Here is a 22,784-nt window from a genome sequence, read left to right as displayed (position 1 = left end):
CTGATCACAGCCAATGGGTCAGTGGGCAGTCACTGTCAGGGGTATTAGCTGTGTGAGGGAGAGATAGATGGTCCGCTACTCACTGTGCCAATGGGAGGAGGATGTAGCCGGATCAGTAGACTGCAGGCCGCAGATTGGTGACAGGCCACGTGATGTGGGAGCTCACGATTAAGGATCCACAGGCAGCTCTCCCCTGCTGTAGATTTATCCAGCATCCTCCGGAGGTGTGCTACTGGTGAGCTGGGATGAAGTGTTCGTTCAACCCCCGGATCGGTGTGCAGGAGCGATTGGGCCTGCAGGCCTCAAGAGCCTGGAGATCAAGGAGCTGATCCAGGATGTACACAACCGGGCAGAGTCTACAACAAGAAAGCAGCTGTGGTTGTAGCACACAATGTCCTGAGAGGTATGCTGGTGATTTAGATATTCACCAGGGTGAGATAGAGGGAGGATGGCAGTGGATTTTCACTGGTTGTGCGGAGCTCAGCACAAACACATCTTCTCTGCTTCATGCCCGGACACACTCCTGGAAGCTGGTTGTTAGGGAGTGAAGAAGCTGTACATGGCGTCCTTAACAACCATCAGCTGTCGAAAGGGTTTTCCCACTGACAGCTGAACAATAACAAAAAAAAGTTCCGGTAAAAAAATAAAGAAAAAGAACATTGTGGGGTGCCCCCCCAGTCTATATAAGGCCCTTTGGATCTGCTATGGATTTGGAGGAGAACCCCATGCCAAAGTTTAAAAGAAAATTTGTGCAGCCTGGCAGGTCAGGAAAGGGGGGAACGAGCGAGTGGTGCTCCCCTCCTGAACCATACCAGGCCACATGCCCTCATCCCCAAAACCATAGCTGGTGGTTGTGGGGGTCTGCGGGGGAGCTTATCAGAATATAGAAGCCCCCCTTAACAAGGGGGCCTCAGATCCTGCCCCCCATGAGAATATACAGTATCTCACAAAAGTGAGTACACCCCTCACATTTTTGTAGATATTTTATTATATCTTTTCATGTGACAACACTGAAGAAATGGCACTTTGCTACAATGTAAAGTAGTGAGTGTACGGCTTGTATAACAGTGTAAATTTGCTGTCCCCTCAAAATAACTCAACATTTAGCCATTAATGTCTAAACCACTGGCAACACCCCTCATGCCCCATACACACGGTCGGACATTGATCGGACATTCCGACAACAAAATCCTAGGATTTTTTCCAACGGATGTTGGCTCAAACTTGTTTTGCCTACACACGGTCGCACAAAGTTGTCGGAATTTCCGATCGACAACCACGCGGTCACGTACACCACGTACGACGAGACTAGAAAAGGCCGGTTCAGAACCAAGCGCGGCACCCTTTGGGCTCCTTTTGCTAATCTCGTGTTAGTAAAAGTTTGGTGAGAGACGATTCGCGCTTTTACAGACTCGTGGCTTTCAGATCGTTTTCTGCCGTTCAGTTTGTGCTTGTGGGTTTGTATCTGCTCTTCAGTGCGTGCAAGCAAGTTCCGCGTGACTTTAAGGAGTCATTGTATTCTTGTTCATTCGTTACTGGTTTTCAGGTCGCTCTTCACAGGCCTTGCTGTTCTTCAGTGCGTTCTGTTACTTCGTTCTGAGCAGCCGACCGTTTTCTAGCCATGTTTCGTATACGTACTCCTCGTAGAGTTCGTGCTGTGCGGGGGCTTGGTGTTGGGGTCCTGACCTTGACACAAGTCCAGTCCATGAACAGGGTGGGGAGGAGTTCATGGACCAAGAATTGGTTGCTTCAGCGTGACCAGTTCTGTCATATGCCTTTGCTCCGTGAGATCCGTGAGAATAAGCCTGATGATTTCAGGAACTTTCTCAGGATGACGGACCCCGTGTTTCACCGTTTGTTGGCTTCGCTGACCCCCTATATCAGCAGGCAGGATACCTGCATGAGGCAAGACATCACTCCGGAGCAGAGGTTGGTCGCTACCTTGCGGTATTTGGCCACAGGGAGAAGCCTGCAGGACCTCAAGTTCTCGACAGGCATCTCCCCCCAGGCTCTTCTTTGTGGACATTTACTGCTTGTGTTTGTTTTAGCTGACCCTGACAGAAATGTGTGGAGTGCAGAAAATGTCGTGATTGTGTAACCTTACAAAGCACTGTTGGCTGTTATTTACTAAATGCAAAGACACTTTTCACTACAAGTGCTCTTGCAACTGCACTGAAACTGCACTTGTAGTGCAAAGTGGATTTGCCCTTAGGAAATAACCCCCATTTTCTCATAAAACAACAATTACATCACCCCAAAAGTGTTGTAGCGTTGAGACAATAATCCACACATTCTTGATGAACAATCTTTTTAATACCTGCACAATCACATGTGCATTTACCAAAGGTTTTTCTGACAAACCAACATGTTTGTTGTATATCAATTTTTGTGGTGTCATTATCCAAAATCAAAATGTGCATTTTATAGAAAACAGGCCTGTGTAAAACCAACAAGAAAGACACAAATCTTGATCTTACAAAGTTCACATTTGGTAGAACTGGAAGGCAATATCAGACATGAGTATTTAAGAACTGTGTTTGATATTGCGTTCAGATGGGGGGAAATCACCCCAGGAAAAGCCAAATTTGGAAGATGCACACAAATTTCCCAATGTCAACATGTGATATCTGCCATCACGGGGGATGAAGGGACGTGTTTTGGGGGAGAAAGCCCTTCCTCACCGCTACTTTATTATTGAGGAAGGGGTTGCACCCCCAAAACGCGTCCATTGATCTCCCGTGATGGCAGATAGCACATGTTGACACACTGTGCGCATCCTCCAAATTTGGCTTTGGGAAAAATCACAAACATTTCGCACATTGTAGCACACAAAAGAAGAAAGTGATTTGGAGGGGTTTTAAACTCGCCCCAAAACATCAATGATGTTTTTATATTTTGGAATAACATCATTGATGTTTTGCTTGATGTTTTCCAATTGTAAATTACACCCCATGATCTCCCCGATCACGATCTGGGCACTTTCGGATGTGAAAGGATCTTCATCCACAACCTCACGATCACCTAAAAAGAGAGGAACCCCAAAATAAATTAGGTTTCCCAAAAAATGCCGCCATCCATCTCTTATCTGAGCCTGTGGTCGCAGACACTCACCTGTTGTGGTGACTAGTTCCAACACGTCTTCATCCTCCTGCTCTTCTTGTGTTGGTGGGATTTCCCCTTCTTCCAGAGGGGGGGGGCTCTGGTCTCCTCAGATGAGGGGTGTCCTCCGAGTCTTTTCTCCCCTATGTAAAACAAAAATGGTATAATTAGCACACAGATATTTGATGGCAGATCTATAAAGATGAAACATTGCTTGGAAGTGGGGTACAATTTTCTATTTTAGCAGAGTTCCAAGATGTAGCTTTTTTAGTGTCCTTTGTCAAGCTGCAATACTTTACCTGTTTAGTACAAGCTTCACAGATGTAGCCCCCCCTATAGTATACACTGGAGCACTTTTGTGGCCCCCATAATAAAAAGGGTGTTCTTGTGTCCTACACTAGTGCTCCAGTGTCCAGATGTGAAAACAGCTGCTGAGTGTCCTCTCCTTACACACAATCTAGTTTGCATTTCATTCTAGTAACAAAGCCATCTACACAACCCAATTCTTTGAAGCCAAGTATAGGGCGTCAAAATGGTGGCCAAATGCATATGGGCTAAACAATGGTATTTTATAGTCCGAAATAAAAATGTGTGATCCGAACGAATAATGTGCCCGTGAACATGAAAGTTGCCATTTTAAACTGTACAACAGTTCCTAAAAGCACATGGAGCAGCACGAACGTCATAAACATAAAGAATAGGAACACAGCACAACTACTTACTTTTTTGCAGCACTCTCCGGATCTTTCTGTACTGCTCATGTTCTCGTAATTTCAGGTCCGACCACCGCTTCCTGAGCTGATCTTTCGATCATCGTACCCTGAATTTCCGGTGCAGACTCCTGACCACTTTCGCCATGATCTTGGCCTTTCGGACATTGGGGTTGGGGTAAGGCCCATACTTTCCATCATAGTCGGCCTTCTTCAGGATGTCCACCATCTCCAACATCTCCCCAAAGGACATATTTGAGTCCTTTAATCTCCTTCTGGATTGGGACGTTTCAGGCTCCGGCCTTTCCTCCTCCTCCTCCTCCTCGTTGCTGTAATTGGCACGATCCTGCTGTCTATCCACCATGTGCTCTTCCTCCACTGCGCCGAACGAAAAGGGGCGGGGAATAGAATAGAAAGAACGTCAGGGGCGGGCGGAGTTATACGCATGCGCAGTGTGTATAAATCGTAACGCGCGCGTCTTACGTACGATCTGTGAGTCTGGTTTTGGTAATCTGCTTATATTTAGTTTGTCCAGACTTTTTTAGAACATTGGTCTCTGTTAATCACAAGGGTGCATTCAATATACTCTATTGTTTATTATACCATTCATTTGCATAAACTGAGGAGAACAGCATATTTAATATAGTTGTCTTCTCCCTGTAACCTGTGACCAACTACCTCTTCTTTTTGCTATTAAAGTGTATGTAACTGAACATTCAGGCGCATGTTCTGAGAGCTCCGCACCGCTCCAGCCTGCACTCTCTGCCACAGCTACCAGAAGAGGAGGATTTCGTTGATCGGGCCCCCACACCTCTCGCCAAAGACCAGAGGGACCCCCCCGCAGATGGGATTTATCCCGGCATCTTAATCCCGGACCTCCAATCATGGCCCCCGCCAAAATGGTGGCCGCTAATCCTGCACGAGGCTCAGCTCAGAATCCAGAGGAATCCATTGCAGATCAACCAGCCCAAGACTCACACACAGAGGGGTCGCTTCTCCCAACAGTGAGTAACCTGCAGGATATGTTATTATCCCCCACAACCACAGAATCTCTGATTGGCAGGACTTTAGATGGTCCCCTCCTTAGCCCAATGGATGATTTCATTAACACCCCAGACCATCCAGGAGCTCATGCCAGGTCCCCCATCTCTATCCCCACAGACTTTTCATCTTTAATGGAGACATTCTCAACAATGCTCTCCAGAGGTCTGGCCCACACTGCCTCACAAATCACATCTACAATGCAGACCTGCGGCGATCGAAGCTAAGACCGATCAAACTGTCGCCATTGCCAATCAGAATACTGACAGGATCCAAGAACTACATGAACAGCTAGAAATAGCATTCTCAAAACTTGACGATCTCGAAAATAGATCGTGCAGACATAATTTCAGACTGAGAGGCCTCCCTGAGTCATTTAAGGAAACCGACAAAATTGTTTGCTCATTCATCAACAATCTGATCCCTGACATACCAGAATACTGGCTGGAATTGGACCATGCTCACAGGGCCCTCCAACCACCTCGCCAAGACAGTCTGCCCAGAGACATAGTGGTGAAACCCCATTTTTTCAGAGTAAAAGAGGAGGCCATGCATAAAACCAGGGAAACAGAAAACCTTTCTATACAAGGACATCCCATTCAAATATTTGCTGACCTCTCTCCTTACACAATACAAAAACGGAGATCCTTAAAACCACTCTTGCAAATCCTGTCTCAAAAATCGATCACTTATAGATGGTCGTTTCCCTTTCGCCTAAACTTTGCCTACTTAAACAAATCTTACAGCTTCACGAACTTCGTAGAGGGAGAACGTCTGCTGCTTCAGCTGGGCCTCATATCCCACTCTCCTTCTCCTGCTCCAGTTCTGGATTCCATGACCCCAACCTCTGCGAAAAGACCTCCCCCCAAAAGCCCCATTAAACTTTTGTGGTACAAGCAACAAGCTAAGAGATCTAAAGATGGTCGCCCACCTTAACGAGAATTCTGCAATCAACCCTTTATCTCTCTTCTGAGACCTCACCGACAGGTCTTGGGTCATTGACTCCCCACGTCACCCTTACCCACCTTGCAGGGTTTGGATCTGACCCACGTCCTATGATGCCAGAATGACATTCTTCCCCACATCCCTAATATTCTGCTCTGGACTTCCTGCCAATCCCTTTCTACCTGGGTTATCAGGTCCCGAATGGCTATATTTATACCCAACATATATGGAAGGGAACTAGCAATTTCATCCTTATCAGAGAGGACAACAAGACTCTATACAGTCTGACTAGAGTCTGTTTAAATGCTTGCTAGTTCACTTCAGGAGTAATTTCCCTCTCCCTCCCCCCACATATAGATTAGGGTATTGAAACTGTAACCTCAGTTTATAGAAGGTCGGTCATCCACCTCTCACATGATAAACCCAACTACCCACCCCCTTTTTTTTTTTTTTTTTTTTTTTGTTTTGTTTTGTATTTTTTGTATTTTTCTTGGCGGAATGGCTGGAGCCCCCGCACTTCGCCTCCACCTGCCTCGGAGTGGCGTTTTTCCCCCACTCTGAGACTGTACAACAACCCCCCTGTTTGGGGTTCCTTTTTTGAGAAAAACTTGCGGGGGATGGTATGAAGCCCCCCTCCCGCAAGGGAACTTTGGATCTACATAAGTTGCATTATTGCTGCTTGTTATATAGTTATGTTCAGTGTTCTTGACATGTCATGTCTCTCTTCCTCAGGTTCGGCTACCTCTACCTCCCCTCTTCTCCTTTCTCACCTTTCCCTAGGGTCATCCAGATGCTCTTCACAACGCCTGCAGATATATCATCAAGATTCTCAGATACCAGAGGTTATGACATATAACCCACATCTGAAGGTCAGGGTAAGAACCTATAGGAAGATGCATATATCCTCCCCTCTGATCCGTGTATTCTGACACCTGCACATCTCCCCCTATTTGTATCGCTACTCACAATGTTCAAGGGATAAATTCCCCAGTTAAGAGACGAAAACTTTTTAACCACTATCAATCACAAAAGGTTGCAGTCCTTTTATTACAGGAAACACATTTCCCGTCATTATACAACCCCTCCTTTTTGCATGGGAACTATCTCCAGTTTTTTCTTTCCAAAGCAGACAATAAAACTAAAGGTGTGGCCATATGCTTCTCAAAACACCTGAAATTTTCCCCAACAGATGTCATAAGAGACCAAGCAGGCAGATATCTATTAATAAAAGGCACTATCGAGGGTATCCAGTACTCATTTGTATCCTATTACGCCCCCAAAAAACGGGCAGGCTTCCTTTTTTTCCTCCATGATGTCCACACTAGGCCCGCAACTGGAGGGGAAAATAATCATAGGTGGAGACACGAATCTCCCTTTCGATCTCTCCCTTGACAAATCGAGGTCAGGCCCCTCTCGGTCAAGGAAACTTCCAAAACAGAGCACTAAGATAGCCTCCACATTGTGTTCCCTGGGCCTTGTGGACATCTGGAGAGAATTAAACCCTAGATCCAAAGACTATACACACTACTCTGCCCCCATCAACTTTATACCAGAATTGATCACATTTTTATCCAATCCCACAACATCCCTTAGGCTAATAGAGCAGCCATCAGAGATACCATTATCTCAGACCACTCCACGGTTCTCTTATATATGCAACATACCCACAACCCCTGCAGAAAATTTATATGGCGCCTTAATGAAGGGCTATTAAGCGACCCGGTCCAATGCACGATCATTACACAGGAAATTCAAGAATACTTCCGCTTAAACAATAATGATGAAGTCTCCCCAGAAACATTGTGGGCTGCCCACAAAGCAGTTATTAGAGGAAAGATTATCCAAATTACCTCACGACTTAAAAAAGAACGTAAAGTAGATATCAGCAACCTCACTAGGGAATTCCAATCTTTAAGCAGGGCTCATAAACGGAACCCCAGTAGAGAGTCTCTGGAGTCCCTGGAATCAACTCGGACGTCCCTAAATCTTGCACTTACCACCGAAGCTAAGAAACACCTAAGATGGTCAGGAGCTCGATTCTATTACCAGGCAGACAAAATAGGAACCAAATTAGCAGCAAAACTATCCCCACGGACTCGTTCTTACACCTTTCCCAAAATAGGAGCTCGGACGGGGGAGCTCACACAAAACCCACACCGCATCATGGAAACATTCCATGATTTTTACACCTCTTTATATAAAAATGTGCATTCAGGTACCCAAACTCCCATAGCAGAATTCCTGAACAATGTTTCTCTCCCAAAACTATCCTCGGAACATTCTGACCTCTTAGAAGACCCGATTTCGAAATCGGAAGCCCTCGAGGTGATAAAGCAGCTTAAACAAAATTCAGCCCCGGGACCGGATGGCTTTTCTATCGGTTATTACAAAAAATTTGCCACCACCTTAGTCCCTTATATGGTCAGGTTCTTCAACTCTCTCAGGTCTGGTTCTCCCCTGGATAAAGCCCTAAACCTGGCTTTTATATTGGTTATATCTAAACCTGGTAAAGATACTTACTTGGTCTCTAATTATCGTCCTATCTCCTTAATCAACAACGACCTAAAAATCTTAACAAAATTTTTGTCCAACTGACTCTCATCCTGCATAGCTCTCTATATTCATAGGGACCAAGCTGGCTTTATCCCGGGGAGACAAGGACCTGACCAGATAAGAAGAGCAGTGGACATAATATCCCTCCTTAACTCCCATTGGGACGGAGGACCCCATCAGGAAGGATTCTTGTTATCGATCGACCTCCAAAAAGCTTTCGACACAGTAACCTGGCCATACCTATTTAGTGTCCTGGAGAGATGGGGCTTTGGCCCACACTTTCTGGGGACACTACAAGCCCTGTATTCTAGCCCTAGTGCACAGGTTAGACTCCAGGGCTGCTACTCTGAATCCCTCGTTATAGAAAAGGGTACCAGGCAAGGCTGCCCACTTCCCCCCTCCTTTTTGCTATAGCAATAGAGACCCTGGCCATTGCAATCAGATCCCATCCTTACATTAAGGGGGTTTTTTGTGGTAAACAAGAACACAGATGCGCTCTGTTCGCTGATGACTTGCTATTATTTGTAACATCTCCATTGATTTCAACCCCCAACATTTTCTCCCTGCTTGATAAATTTGGCGATATCTCCGGCCTCTGCGTTAATGTCTCCAGATCACTAGCACTAAACATCACTGTTCCCCCCAACCTACTAGGTAACCTACAAAGCCATTTGCCATTCTCACGGAGCTCAACGTCCATCCCTTATTTAGGGGTCAATCTCTCCTCTAGTATAGATTCCTTATACTCTTCTAATTAACCGGCCATCTTCCATCAACTGTCTTCAGACTTTACTAACTGGGCTAAGCATAACCTTTCCTGGCTAGGCCTTATTAATGCAATCAAAATGACCCTCCTCCCTCGCCTACTTTACTTATTCAGGTCTTTACCTATCCCAATCCGGAAATCACAATTACATACATTGCAATCCAAAATTCTTCAATTTATATGGGGACCAAAGGGAAGAAGATGCTCTAAAACCTTCTATTTAGGCTTAAATCTCAAGGGGGGTTAGCCTTACCCAACATTTGGTGGTATTACCAAGCAACTCAGCTGGCCCAGATCTCCACTGTTTATTCACGGGGCCCAAAACCTGATTGGGTTTCCATGGAACATCAAGCAGTCCCTCTCCACACTATTGACTTCTTAATATGGTCTCCTGCTAAGCTTAGACCCCCCATTTTGGCTCCCACTCTTTCCCACTCATTAGCTTTGTGCGATCAATTACATAAAAACTCATCTCTGATCTCAGCACTTCGACCCCTAACACATATATTTCATAATCCCGACTTTCCACCGGGAATGAACATTTTAGCATTTAGTTGGTGGCTTAATAAAGGTCTGCTTAGAATTGGAAACTATTTCACACCCACAGGCCCCTTATCTATTGCATTCTGCACCAGTAAACTTGAGATGCCACCCGCTGAACGATTCAGATACACACAACTACTACACTTCCTCCATTCCATCTGGCCTAATAAACCAGAGCCTCCTAGTGTCACGACCTACGAATCATGGTGTTCGGACATTGCAGATCAGAGGGGCAGGATCTCCATCATTTATTCCTCCCTAGCCTCAGTCATGTCTAAGCCTCCCTACGCCCTATTTTGGGAAAATTACCTTGATATATCCTGGGATCAGGACAAATGGTTTTCCTGCTTTCAAGGCTCCTTTAAGGGTATATTAAATATCTCTCTAATTGAAGCTAGCCTTAAGGTAATAACCCATTGGTACAGGGTTCCCTCCCTTCTTGCTAAGATTTACCCAGATGCTTCCCCACTGTGCTTCTGAAATTGCAATCATATAGGAACAATGTATCACATATGGTGGTCATGCCCACGTATAAGGGGCCTATAGACCAAAGTATTCTCTCTGATACGCAGAGTGATGACCTTTCAGGTCCCCCAATCACCTGACATAGCACTCCTCAACCTTAAAGTGAGTAAGGTAGATAAACATACGCAAAAACTGATTTTCTTTATCCTACTGGGCACCAAAATTACAATAGCTGCCAGTTGGAAAAGAACTGCGGTTCCTTTCACAGTGGTGAAGCATAAAATATCCTGGATCATGGCACAGGAGAAGATAGTCAGCATTATACAAGATAAATCCCGGATATTTGAACTTACCTGGGATCCCTGGGCCAAATACTGTCATATCCCCTTATATCCAGGCGTACATTCCGCCGCTTGAATAGAGCTCTGGATGACCCTATTGAACCTCCCCATTTCCCAATTACTCCTTTCTCTCTTCTTTACTCCTTCTCTTCTATCCTTCATCTCCCAACCTTTCTTCTCACTGATTCATGGCAAGATATCTAAGACTTAGCCAATCCTGATTTATCTATTATGCATCAGAGGTGCATGGAACAGCAACACTGGAGCTAGGCCTCTTCGGAGTTCCTACTCTCCAAGTTACTCAAGCTTTTCCTCCACCCTGTTCTTTACATCCCAGTATTGGTACTAGACACATTAATGATTACTTTACCAGTTTTAAGATAACAGTATATACAATTCATAATTGCTTGCACTTAGAGCTTCTTCGTGGAGACTTAAGTCTGGTGGCCGGGGAGCCGGGGGGGAGAGAGGTCCCTCACCCACAGCATGATCCCTTTAGGGGTGGTTGGGGGTACTTCCCCCCCGTCCGCCTCTCCACGTTTAGCCAATAGCTTATTGACAACATTCCCAGACTCACCTTGATTTACCAACAAGCTTATCATTCTGATCTAGAAACATGAAAGGATATACTTGGTTTGCTGATCAAACACTCCTTTACTAATATGATTGTATAACTCTTAAGGTATCCTATGACATGTCACTTATTATTTTACTGATTACTGGTCCATGTTGGCCATTTTGTTATGTTTCTTTAAATGTTGTGTACCAAAAGTTCCCTCTTTTTTACTGGAATGTATGTTGCTTTTCTACCTACAAAACCATTAAAATTATTGAAATTAAAGTGTATGTAAACCCGATTCATGAAATTTGAGCTGGGCACATATATCTGCAGTGTTTTGTTATCTCTCTTCAAAGCACTATGTCCCGTAGCTGTCTCCAGCTCCATTCCTCTGTCATCAGCCTGATAACGCCTGACAAATTCTCCGACACATGAGATAAAAGCAGCCGGGTTTTGTGTCAAGGATGGAGCTATAAATAGATTAGCAGGCAGCTTGTCGTGTATCAGAACACCTCTGAGAGTCTTTGCCTATGTGGAGAGGGGTGTGTGCCTTTCCTCCAATCAGCTGTCTTGGCTGTATGCCCAGACTTCACACTCCATGTTAAACAGGAAGAGAAAATCTCCTAACACAAGAGCACTTTCTAAACAGTAGAAGAGAGCACATATACAGTACATGTAAAATGTATGCAAGGAGATTTGTTTCATCTCTGTGTATCATCTGAGACTGTTCACTTCACTGGGTATAAGTGAGCGTTTACATCCACTTTAATATACTTGAAAAATAATGTTTTTTGACTATGACTTTTTTTTTTACTCTCCTCTGGAATGTGTCTTTCATAAACGATTTTAGCTGCCCTGATCCCACACTTGTATTTCTTATTGTACGCTTTGCAGTTTTGGGATGTCGATGATGACTCTTCAGGATTATATTTATTAAAGGGTTGCTTTTCACATTAATATGTCTTTTTAAATTAGTATTTATCCACCCAGGTTTAACTCTATATTTATTGCCCAAAAGATTGCACTGACAAATGCTGTTGTTTAATATGCATTTATGCACTCCAACTTCTCTTCAGGGTTCTTTGTTTCAATAATTTGATCTTATTTAGTGTGATGTAGTATTGAGCACACCCTATTAAAGTTGGCTCTTTTTAAATGTAGTGTTCTTGTCTTGTTGTAATGGAAATTTGTAAGTTCTGTATATAATTGTATTCTATTTTGTATGTATTGCACACTGCCCTCACTGTGCACACGGCACTAATAATGTTTTCAGTAAATGTTTACATTCTTTTGAGTCCTGATTAGAATAAGCCTGTCTATGTAACGCCCCTTGTTACCATAAATGTACAATTGTAATATTAATGTGATACCTACGTAATCATGTGCATAAAAACCTTCAATTGCGTCATAATAAAGCAGAACAGTAATTTGGAAAGATGCTGAGCGTATCTTTTGTGTCTGTTCCCTACTGCAGTAGTTATTATTAATTTGGAACCACTAATCAATATGAGGATAGGAGTTGCCTATCATCAATTCAACCGAGTCAGCATGGCGAGCCAACCAGGAGTCGAACCTAGAATCTTCTGATAATCAGCCGGCTGAGGTAAGCCTTTTGCTTACATTTGAGTTATCAGACTTCCTTGATCGGTAAGGCATTTTCGGGACAAAGGGTACCTATTTTACTCCCCTTAATCGAACTGTATTGATTGGTGGTTATATGTTATGTTGTCCTTGTCTATTGTCCATCGGAGTGTTATAGATAAGAAAGGGAAGAATAGTGCTGTTCACAGGTATATGTAGTACATCTGCTAGATAAAGTAGTTTAGAGGCAAGAGGGTATAGGCACAAGTAGAGAAGAGAGAAGACTGGCCAGTCATTATGGGCATTGAATTAAGTAAGGGAATGAAGGGTAAGAGACCCTCAAAAATGCCCAGCGCAAGAGGAGCGCTATATATGAACCAAAGGTGCGGTTCCGCCTATACTGAGCCCCTAGATTAATGGCTAAAGTGGACAGGGATCCACAATGGGTAACTGGGTTACCAAAGTCCACAGGGACTAAGAATCACACAGAGTAAACAGCTAGAGAAACAGCTATCTATGTGAGCAGGATGGATCAAGGGTGACATTAACACTAGACAGAAAGGGACATTTTCATGTTAAGTCGTGGGATGAATTTGGGGTCAGGCACTACAACTATTAGAGTCAGAAACAGAGAAATGAGAGGTAAAACAGAATACTTTATATGTTGTCAGAGAGAGAAGATGGGATGAGCACTGTGGCTCCCCATCTGATCATAGAATCATAGAAGCTAGATATAAAAGTTATTTTAAACAAAATAAGGAAAGCAGAATTTAGGCAGGGAAATATTAAAGAGTTAAAAGAAAGTGAGAGAATGATATGCATGTGTTTTGTCCAAATGGGAAAAATGTAAGCAATTTTAGAGAGATATTGGTGTGTGTGCGAATGCTGGGACCTTTAGTTCTATTGCTTGTGTGTGTCATGTACGCAGATGTGACCCCCTCCTTTGTGCTCTCATGAAAGAAATGTGGCTGGGATGAGAGGTTAGTGATAAGCTGGAAGGACATCATGCCAATTCCAGTTTTTTAGACAAAACATTTATAACAAAATGTGCCGGGTTAACGAATCTAATGGTAAACAATGTGATCACAATTATTTTGAATCTGTTTTCCAAACATGGTAAAATGAAGGTTACATTTAACCGTGTATTACACAAATTGAATATCCTTTGATAGTGGAAACAGTGCATTTAAAAAAGGGAAATTAAGTAAAATTAAGTAATAATGAGTATTAATTTCTAATATGAGTTTAACAATTATATAGATATAATGAAACTGGTTTAGACAACCTTTGGTTGGAAATGAAATCCAGGTTAATGGGGAAATTTGTAATGAATGAGATTAGTTTAGATTAAGATAACAATTTTGTAATTTTACATTTATTCAATAAGCCCTTATTGAGAGAAAAAAAGATTAAGATGAGGTTGTTATTTGGAATAAAGCTGCCATAATATTTAACAAAGCCAAGATGGATGGGATACATAAGAAGTTTTTCTACAAAAATGAAATTTCAAGGTTCTTGATAATAACTTGATGTCAGTCCATGATGTGAGAGTTGTTATAAATAAAATTTAAATATAACAGACCCATCACATCAAGTCCACACACCCTGTTAGGATAGATGCCACCTGCAGCCAGTTGTTTTATAGTTTTTGATGCTTTCTGGTCCATCATACAGATTGTTGGTCTTTTTGTTTTTATTTATTTTTATTTTTGAAATCCAAAGCAGAATGTGTGGATTGTGAAATGATGTGCCCATTTTTCTTGTAAGTGCAGTGGTATAAGCAGAAGAATATTTTGGATTTATGGGCATCTCTCCATGACCGCAGGGTATTGTTATCATTTATTATAATATTGCCAGGAAAAAGTTGTCTTTTGAAACATGAGACTGGAGTTCTTACACAAATAGCGTGATAGAAAAGCCATTGTAATATATTTATGCAAGCTGGACCCAGTAATGAAGGGTTCATCCCGATATATCAGAGCTGTAGCTTTTATGCAAAGGTGCTATTAGACAAAGTTAGATATTGTTTTGGTCAAGCATTTAATTTTTAATGGTCCGACATTCTGTGCAGCAAATATACAGCTAACTAAATGTTTGTTTAATGAAAGGTTTAAAATATGAGTTTGTTTATGTACAAATCTAACAATGAAAAATGCGTACATTTATTCAAGAGAAAGGAAGACACATGTGTTAAATTGATGGTGTAGGAATCAGCTGCTGTGAGCCCAGTGCGGGACACACTCCCTGAAGACCCAGATATTTAATTTTTTGTAGATTTGAGTATGCAGTTTATCACCCAGAAGGATACTCTGTATTCAAAGTCATTGGATCCTTTTTCCCCAGCTCAAGAAACAGAGCTCCATGTTTTAGCAAAGCCTGTGAGCTATAAAAAGAATGTATATTTATATAGATAGTCGAGATATAGAGAGCTTTTGGTTCCATTTAAAGGGCCAGAAGTTTGTTTTTACTTCGGCAGGTAAACCAACCAAGCATGCCAAGTTAATTTGATCGGCTGTTTTCAGCCTTCCAGCTTCTTGCTGAGGTAGCCATATTAACTTTCACACATGGAAGCAGACCAGGTGACTAAGGATGCTGCATTTACAGCCCCGGACACTTGATGGGTCTGTGCAACTCACAGATTCCACCCTAGTTCTGGCCCAGTATAGCTGGGATTAATAATTCAACTTTAAGGACCCCAGAACGAGAAGAACAAGTGGTCCACAGGGGGCAACTTCTTATGAAACAGGACTTTGGAAAGGTGATCATTTATGTCTGCCAGCCACTCTTTTCCCTTCAGCTTGACACATGGACCGTGTCATCAGTCACAAGCAGTTATGGCTGCCTTAGTAAATGAGCGTGGGATAGAGCCAGGGTTCACCACAGTTGTTTTACTAACATACCACTTCTTGTTTTACCTGTTACCAAAGGTGTTACCAAAAGCTGAACATCCCTCCCAGAGATTACAAAAAGATATATCCAGATGCCCAAGTTAGGATCTTACGAGTATGCATTTTGTCTGTATGGACATGTTTTTTGGATGTCCAGTGGCAAATGCTACTGCAAAGGCCACAGTAAAAAGTGTTATCAGAAGTAGTTTGTAAGTACAGAGTGCCAGAAAGTACAGAGAGTAACAGAGGAAATCATTTTTTATAGGAGAGTCCTTAATAGAAGTTTTGAGGTTTTATTTTTACACCCCCTACTGTCTACAATATAGCGGACAAAGTAGAGTAAGAAACTAGAAAACTTTTGCCTGAATGTTTTCTTATATTTTATGAAGCCCCTAAGGGGGATATTGGACTCTCTCCCTATGGGATTTGGTTTGGGAGTGTGTTACTCACTTGCTTATATTTTGTCTCAGCAGCTGAAGTCCTTCATTCGGATCTCATAGAGAATGTTGCTGATCTTTTAAGGTTTTTGACAAACTCATTTATGTGTTTTCTCCCCAATTCCAGATCCTAAAAGTTTGGAAGGATCTAAAACTAAAGCCAGGTGACTTGTGGATTTTTAAGAGACATTTATATATAAGGAAATGTTTGGAGACTCAATACAGCATCTATTTCATGTACAGTTTTTGCAAAACTTGAAGGAAAAGTCACCTGGATCCACACCAGACACTGCAAAAATGACTAAATTAAAGAAATCTCTGTGTTTGATTTGTTTCCCTCTTGTGATCACAGTCTAGGGTACTTTTTGATTCAGTTACTTTAATTGTAAGGGATATATATATTTGAAAAATAGTTTAGCCATGTTGAAGTCATATTTGTCTTTTGTACGTCTTCCATTTTATGTAGAATTGTCTGTGTTTACATATGCTGATAAGTCAGCATGCCAACAATTAAGCTAGAAGGCCATTCTGGCCACAGGAGTGTACAGCCAGTACTCTGTAAATATGTCTTATCAATCATTTGTTTTTCACAATGAAAAGTCATTTTGTAATGAAAAAGTTGCTCAGCTATTATTTTCTCCACAATGGAGTTTTTTGCCTCTTTGGCCAGGACTACCTCCACCTAAGCGTGTGGAGGTTCCAGGTTAAAGGTGATAGCAGGTATGGTTAGTGATCAAAATATTGATCAAAAGAGGGGAGACTGTAATGGAAATTTGTAAGTTCTGTATATAATTGTATTCTATTTTGTATGTATTGCACACTGCCCTCACTGTGCACACGGCACTAATAATGTTTTCAGTAAATGTTTACATTCTTTTGAGTCCTGATTAGAATAAGCCTGTCTATGTAACACCCCTTGTTACCATAAACGTACAATTGTAATATTAATGTGATACCTACGTAATCATGTGCATAAAAACCTTCAATTGCGTCATAATAAAGCAGAACAGTAATTTGGAAAGATGCTGAGCGTATCTTTTGTGTCTGTTCCCTACTGCAGTAGTTATTATTAATTTGGAACCACTAATCAATATGAGGATAGGAGTTGCCTATCATCAATTCAACCGAGTCATTGTGCTTTTGTCATTTTATGGCAAATGTATTTACTCTATGATCACTATTATCTAAGTTATCCCTTACTTCTCCATTTGCAATCAGCTCTGTGTTTTTTGCAATTAGTAGGTCCAGCAGAGCATTATTTCTCGCTGGTGTTTTCTCTGATGCCCCGTACACACGGTCGGATTTTCCGACGGAAAATGTGTGATAGGACCTTGTTGTCAGAAATTCCGACCATGTGTAGGCTTCATCACACATTTTCCATCAGATTTTCTGACACACAAAGTTTGAAAGCAGGCTATAAAATTTTCCAACAACAAAATCCGTTGTCGGAAATTCCGATCGTGTGTACACAAATCCGACGGACAAAGTGCCACGCATGCTCAGAATAAATAAAGAGATGAAAGCTATTGGCCACTGCCCCGTTTATAGTCCCGATGTACGTGTTTTACGTCACCGCGTTCAGAATGATCGGATTTTCCGACAACTTTGTGTGACCGTGTGTATGCAAGACAAGTTTGAGCCAACATCCGTCTGAAAAAATCCTAGGATTTTGTTGTCGGAATGTCCGAACAAAGTCCGACCGTGTGTACGGGGCATGAGTCATGAAATTGTTATGCATTGCATTTAAAAAAATAATGACCATTAATTAAATGAGCAGTTCTGTCTGCCCAGTCAGTATCAGGGTAGTTCCCCATGATTAAAACATTGCCCTGCCTCCCCACCAACTCTGAAAGTAGATGGGTCTTCTCCTCCTTCTTAATGTAAGGGGGCTTTTAGAAAATAATTTTTATTTTGAAAAATTGGTGATTTATACAAAGATAACTTAACAGTAAGTTCCAAGCATGGATCTCATACAGTTTCAGAGGTTATAATCAACGAAGTGACAAACATCTACTTTCCTTTATCAAAATCATTAAAGCACAAAAGTAAGGTTGCGAGGCCTAGATTCTGTGTGAGAACAAAGGGCCTGATGAGTAGACTACAAAACAGGAAAGAGGAAACAAAGCTAAAAGGAAAAAAAAAAAAAAAACGGAAATGAACCTGGGGAACTACCGCAGGAATGAGAGGTTCCTACTCAGACCTCTGCCCAATGGACAGACCACCCCCATGGGAACTCGCTGTGGCCTGTCCGGGGGGCCCAAGTTCCCGGTTCCTGCATCGTTGCCCAAAAACTAAAATTGTACCATGCTAAGTTAATCGTGTTTTGAGAGCAGTCTAAGGATTTTCTCTGTTCTCTACATTAGGCGCTTTGAATGAGATCCAGCCTTGCCGCCTAATGATTACGGGAAAGGCAACTAGCCACAAATATTTCATCGCCTCACCAGCCCATTAGCAATGCCATCCCTCATTTTCACTATCAAATTATATAAAAGCTACACCTCTTCTACTAACCCTTTCCACCAGATATAGAGAGTACCCCTGGATGGTCGCAAGCCAGTCAAATTACCTTAAGTAATGGCTACAAAGCCATTATTACAAATCCATTACTCTAGTTAATTTCAAGGTAGCACTCCTGCACGAATCGCCATAGCTGTACTTCATGCCTGCTGCATGATGTAGGAGCCCCTGCATGTGGCCGGTGGCCATGATGGCCGTCGGCTACCCACCATTGCTCCTGAGAAGGAGAGAATGGAGATCTGTCAATGTAAACAGACAAATCTCAGTTCTGTCAAGGGTGAGGAGAGCGATATGTTGTTCCTACTGCTTTGGGCAGGGTGTGGGGCTGTCCCATCCCCCACAGTTAGAATCACCCCCCAGGACACAGATTTAACCCCATTGATTGCCACCTAGTGTTAACCCCTTCCCTGCCAGTGACATTTATATGGTAATCAATGGCTATTTATAGCTCTGATCACTGTATAAATGCCAATGGTCCCAAAATAGTGTGAAAAGTGTCCGATCTGTCCACCGCAATGTCGCAGTCCAAATAAAAATTGCAGATCGATGGCATTGTTGAGAAACAATGGCATTGTTGAGAAACATTCAAATATACTTATGATATGTTAAAGGGAATGTATCATGTTTTTGTCTTCACAAAATTAAAAATGATTTTTTTTTCCTCTGTGGTTATGTAAATATGAAATGCTGCTATGCTGTGAACAGCCTGGGTAATCTGATTTCCTTCCATTCAGGTCTATTTACAACACAAACAAAAGTGGATGAGTGAGAAAATGAACACACTCTCTTTTCCCTCTTGCCAGCTCAACAGACTTTATGTATTTTCAGATATGGGGAGGAAGACAAAAATAAAAATAAGCAAGCGGTTTTAAATTTGTATTATAAAATAACGATTGGACATATATTGAAGATTAGAATTGACTAAAAGCCATTCAACTAAAAAAGTCTAATGGGTAGGTAACAATGTTACATTGACATTTAAATATATCAGAAGTAACACAGTGCCTTGAAAAAGTACTCATGCCCCTTGAAATTTTCCACATTTTGTCATATTACAACCAAAACTGTAAATGTATTATCTTGGGATATTTTTTGTGATAGTGTAAGGAAAATTATAAATGGTTTTCCAAGTTTTTACAAATAAATATCTGAACAGTGTGGAGTGCATTTGTATTCAGCCTAAAATCTAGTGGAACCAATTGCCTTCAGAAGTCACCTAATTAGTAAATAGAGTCCACCTGTGTGTAATTTAATCTCAGTATACATACAGCTGTTCTGTAAAGCTCTCAGAGGTTTGTTAGAGAACCTTAGTGAGCAAACAGCATCATGAAGGCCAAGGAACACACTAGAGACAGGTCAGAGATAAAGTGGTGGAGAAGTTTAAAGCAGCATTAGTTTATAAAAAAAATCCCAAGCTTTGAACATCTCACGGAGCACTGTTCAATCCATCATCCAAAAATGGAAAGAGTATGACACAACTACAAACCTACCAAGACATGGCCGTCCACCTAAACTGACTAGCCGGGCAATGAGAGCATTAATCAGAGAAGCAGCCAAGAGGCCTATAGTAGCTCTGGAGGAGCTGCAGAGATACACAGCTCAGGTGGGAGAATCTGTCCACAGGACAACTATTAGTCATGCACTACACAAATATGGCCTTTGTGGAAGAGTGCCAAGAAGAAAGCTATCGTTGAAAGAAAGCCATAAGAAATCCCATTTGTGGTTTGTGAGAAGCCACACAGCAAACATGTGGAAGAAGGTCATATGAGACCAAAATGAACTTTTTGGCCTAAAAGTAAAATGCTATGTGTGGTGGAAAACAAACACTGTACATCACCCTGAACACACCATCCCCACCGTGAAACATGGTGGCGGCAGCATCATGTTGTGGGGATGCTTTTCTTCAGCAGGGACAGAGAAGCTGGTCAGAGTGGATGGGAAGATGGATGGAGCCAAATACAGGGCACTGTATTTGTGTACACACAATCGGAATTTCGTCCCGCAAAAGACCGATGAGAGTTTTTCAACGGAAAATGCAACTGTGTGTATGCTCCATCAGTCTTTTGCTGGTGGAATTCCAGCCAGCAAAAGATTGAGAACATTCCTATGCAAAAATGCGATTGTCTGTGGCAATTCTGACGCGCAAAATCCCTACGCATGCTCGGAAGCATTGAACTTCATTTACTTGGCTCGTTGTAGTGTTGTACGTCCCTGCGTTCTTGACAGTCGTAATTTCAGCGAACTTTTGCGTGACCGTGTGTATGCAAGGCAAACTTGAGCAGAATCCCGTCGGAAAAGCCATCATATCTATTTCCGACGAGAAAACCAATCGTGTGTACGCAGCATTTAGAAGAAAACCTGTTAGAGTCTGCAAAAGACTTGAGACTGGGGCAGAGGTTCACCTTACAGCAGGACAACATACAGCCAGAACTACAAAGGAATGGTTTAGATCAAGGGTCTTCAAACTATGGCCCTCAAGTTGTTCAAGAACTTCAATTCCCATCATGCCTAGCCATGTCTGTGAATGTCAGAGTTTTACAATGCCTCATGGGATGTGTAGTTCCGCAACAGCTGGAGGGCCGTAGTTTGAGGATCCCTGGTTTAGATCAAAGAATATTTATGTGTTAGAATGGCCCAAAGTCCAGACCTAAATCCAATTGAGAATCTGTGGTAAGACTTGAAAATTGCTGTTCACAGATGCTCTCCATCCAATCCGACAGAACTATTTTGCAAAGAAGAATGGGCAAAAATTTCACTCTCTAGATGTGCAAAGCTGGTAGAGACATACCCAAAAAGACTTGCAGCTGTAATTGCAGCGAAAGGTGGTTCTACAAAGTATTGAGTCAGGGGGGCTGAATACAAATGCAAGCCACACTTTTCACATATTTATCTGTAAAAAAAATTGAAAACCATTTATCACTTTCCTTTCACTTCACAATTATGTGCCACTTTGTGTAGGTCTATCAGATAAAATCCCAGTAAAATACATTTACAGTTTTGGTTGTAATATGACAAAATGTGGAAAATTTGAAGGGGTATGAATACTTTTTATGGAATGTATTAGAAAAACGTCCATAAAAATGTAATATTATAAACATATATTAAATCATAAAGGAATCTTATTGGCCCATGATTAGTAGTGGATACTGTAGTTGTTATCTCAACGTGTTTTGCGGCCTTATAGCCACTCATCAGGAGCAGAACCAAAGTAATTAACTATACATAAAAAAGACAATCATATCTAAATGATCTAGCAAAATCAGAAAAATGAAAAGGCGCTCAAAAAATTGTAAAGATGGGGTGGAGCTAGCCGGAGACCGCGATGGACGCCTAAGAGCGGAGCTCCAGATCCAGCAGAGATAACACGGCTAATAGCAGCCCATCCAACCCGCTGAATATCCCACAAACATGGCGACTTACCTCCCCGTGGCAGCAGCAACATTCTTCAACATGCCCAGGCACAAGAAAGAGGGGCATCGTCCCCAAAAGCTGACAGAGTATTTTCCTCCTGGGCCCAGACAAAATGGCGCCAGTGCCATATCCACGCCGGCTTCTGGCTCTCGATCCTAGCCAGCCCAGCAAGGGAAGCCTGCAAAAAGAAGCAATCCTCCTAAATCTTAACACATCTCCATCCACACCCTCTTCTGGGAGCCCTGAGAAGTCCAGATTCTGAGCGTATGCAACGGATGACGAGGTGTGCCCGTTCCTTATCTCAGGGGATGGCACCAGGGAGGATACTAGGGAATTGCCAGAATCTATAGAAACATTCCCCACAAACAATCAACCAGTATTAGATACTATGCTTAAGGAGATGTTAGTCTCCCTGAGAAGTTCTCTGCATGCAGATCTCATGTCCTGTATGCATAAATTTAGCAAGGACTTGGGGGCTATCTCTGAAAGAGTATCACATGTGGAAAAGAAGATGGGAGAATATGCAGTAACCATAAATGACCTGGTAGACGCAAATGATGACAGAGATGAAGAAATAGAGGCGCTAAGAGCCAAAATGGGGGACATGGAGGACAGGGCCAGGAGAAATAATGTAAAGATATAAGGAATCACAGAGTCGATCCAACAGCAGGATCTAAGGAAATACACCTCCCAACTCTTTACCATAATTCTCCCTGTTAGGTTGGAGCTAGACTTTACGATCGACAGAATACACAGGCTCCCCAAACCTTCCTACCTCTCAGAGAATGTCCCTAGAGACGTAATACTGAGACTAAACTTCTGCCAAACTAAAGAGAGACTGATGGCTGTGGTTCGGCAAAAAGATCAAATTCCTGCATCCTATGCCAATCTGCAATACTATGTGGATCTGTCACACGTTACATTGCAA

This window comes from Aquarana catesbeiana, linkage group LG02 (genome assembly GCF_042186555.1).
Source record: "Aquarana catesbeiana isolate 2022-GZ linkage group LG02, ASM4218655v1, whole genome shotgun sequence".
NCBI classification, from domain to species: Eukaryota; Metazoa; Chordata; class Amphibia; order Anura; family Ranidae; genus Aquarana; species Aquarana catesbeiana.
The sequence above is the reverse complement of the archived record's forward strand: the minus strand, read 5'-3'. Positions refer to the sequence as shown.